Below are 2,586 nucleotides of genomic sequence, written 5' to 3'. Positions count from 1 at the left end.
GATTTCTTCTCTGCTCACCTGCTTGGTATCATTCAATGCCATGCCGTGTCATAGCACACGTCTTTCCCATTAAGAGCCCTGTGAAAATACCCATCCACAAAATTCACATGGAAAACGCTTCTCAGTGTTAATAGCAGCCCCCGGTCAGAAAATCTCATCAGCTCTCTGTCTTTCACCTGGCTGTTCATTTCCTCTTCCTTGTCCTCATCCTCACTGCTGGAACTCTCCATTTTTTCCTTCATCAATTTCAGCTGATCCAAGATAACCCGTCTGACTAGCTCAAAGTTACGGCTTACTTTATGCTCATCCCGAAGGTGGCTGTCCAGTTCTTCTGTGTGCTTGGTCTCGTAGTAGCAGAGCTGGCATTTGTAAAGTTTCAGTTCATTGTGCAAAAATATGCAACGCTTCATGAATGTGTGTGTCATCCTTGTGCAGGGGCCCTCCAAATCTTCTCTGTATTATTCCATATTTTTTTTTTGGAGAGATTTTCACTGTAGGGCGCGTGCGCTCGCCAGACAGACAGAGAGAGACATAGAGACAGAAAGCGAGAAATCACCCCCCAGGGGGGACGGTCACGCCGCAATCCCTGTATTATTCCAATTTTAGTATATGTGCTGCTGAAGCAAGCCCCAAACTTCTATTCATCTTGTGAACATTCTTGGCTTTAGTTTGGGATTTGCTGGTTTTGTTTTTGTTTTTGTTTTAGTTTTGCTTTTGCTCCTGACATTTTTGTTGTCTTTCTTCCCCTCATTCCTACTAAAACTGAAAATGGCACAAGGAATAGCTATTTGCATTTCATAGCACATAATAATTACTAATTTAAGCAAAGTCTTCCTCTTAATTTATATTTAGCCTCATATTGACTCTCTTTTACCCCACTCAAATGCCACACACTAATATCTTTACTCTGAAGAATGAAACATATATCCTTGAAATAGTTTTATTTTGCATGTACATTTTTAATTTACATAAATGGTTTTATATTAATTCTATTTTCTTTTAACCTATTTTTAATTGGTAGCATTCCCCTGTGATGTCTTTTCCAACTTTTCTATTTTTTCCTTCACATTTTGTGCCCTAGGGTGCACGTGCTCATGGGAGAGAGACAGTGAAAGGGAAAATGAGAAATCGCCCCCACAGGGGATGGCCATGATGTGATCCTTTCTCTTCTATTCTCCTCTTAGGATTTCGAGCATGCATCCACATGCACCTAGTGTGATTCTCAAGCTACTAGATCCAGGACTGAGACCATGGTCGGCCATGTGGTAGACTAGTGCCCTAACCACCACACCCCCTGCTGGCCCACGGCCTTTTACTCTATGCTTTTAAATTCTTGTGCAGGATCTTACTACCTATGTTACTATTAGATTCATAATATACTTGCCTTATATTGTTCTCCCTTCTAGCTGGAATATAAGCTCCTTGAGGAGAGGAATACTATAGTATTTTCTCAGCACCAGACTGTTTTTCACATATTTCTTAATGCATTCATATTAAATAAATGAATGTAAACACCCATGGAAATCAAGCAGCCAATTTATGTTTCCAGTTTTTTTCATCTGCAACATATCTTCTCCTAAATGAGAAATTGGCCCACACACCTCATGAAAACATTTTACATTCTGCGCCTCTTCTAGGTAAAACCAAAAAATGTGGCTCAATATTGCAAAACCAGCGAGGTTCTTGGTGGTTCCATGAATGCAAATAGATGTCTCCAAAAGGAGGTCAGCTCTGAGAGCTCACCCAAAGAAGGCCTGCCAGATTGGGACAAGTGAGGGACTGCATCCAAGAAGCCTGGGAGAAAGCTTTTGGGGAGGAATTAAAGAAAAGTTGAAGCAGAGGCAGAAGAAAATCTACCAAAGAGCTCAGGTGGGTAGTTGGTGACATTTGGGTGGTTGCAGAAAGCAGGCAATGTTTTGGACCTTAATATTCCACCACCTTTATGAGAGAAAACAAAGGTGATTATACTAGAGAATTCCAATGAGCCAGTGCTCAGCCCAGAGTAATACTGACCAGATCGAGGGCATTGTCCTGCCTCAGAAATGCACCAACAGAACAAAGGGGGAGGATTACCGGAGCCAATATGCTTTTTGTTAAATTCTTGTATCGAATCCAGAGTTGCTCAGGGAATAAAAGCTCAGTTTTCTAATGCCAATGTTCAATTTTATCCAAAACTTAGGATGTTATTTTCTTTTCATTTCTATCATTTATTGGCTATGTGATTCTGTAAGCCTCCCATTCCATGTGGGTCTCAGTGACCTATGCTGGGAAATGGGGTTATTGTACTTACCACACCTCTCTCCTTTTAAAGATACATTGGGGAAATTAATTGGAAAATGTAAAAGAAAGGTCCATCTTTTAGTCCCTTAGAGACAATCTAGCATTACAATTGATCACCTAGGTGATGATTCAAGCCATTCAGTCCTTGTCGTTCTCTGCTCACTTCTCTTCCAGCTTGCCTCTGAAAGAAAACCAGCTAGTTAAAGCATCAGCTGGAACCCTCTCAGCTCTCAATGACTGCAGAGTGAAATATAGCTTTCAGCATAGAAAATGTCCTTCCAGTGCTCCAATAAATAGCATTCAGTT

General features: G+C 40.9%; 1 non-coding gene across 1 annotated transcript; it reads right to left on the bottom strand.

The window, feature by feature from the left end:
- Positions 1-390: 390 nt before the first annotated feature.
- LOC114006294 (U6 spliceosomal RNA) lies at positions 391-492 on the bottom strand. Its single transcript, XR_003548033.1, has one exon. It is a non-coding gene; the product is annotated as a U6 spliceosomal RNA (small nuclear RNA).
- Between the last annotated feature and the right edge of the window lie 2,094 nt (positions 493-2,586).

This window comes from Tupaia chinensis, unplaced genomic scaffold (assembly GCF_000334495.1).
Source record: "Tupaia chinensis unplaced genomic scaffold, TupChi_1.0 Scaffold146837_1, whole genome shotgun sequence".
NCBI classification, from domain to species: domain Eukaryota; kingdom Metazoa; phylum Chordata; class Mammalia; order Scandentia; family Tupaiidae; genus Tupaia; species Tupaia belangeri.
Note: the sequence above shows the minus strand (reverse complement) of the source record. Positions and strands in the feature narration are given on the sequence as shown.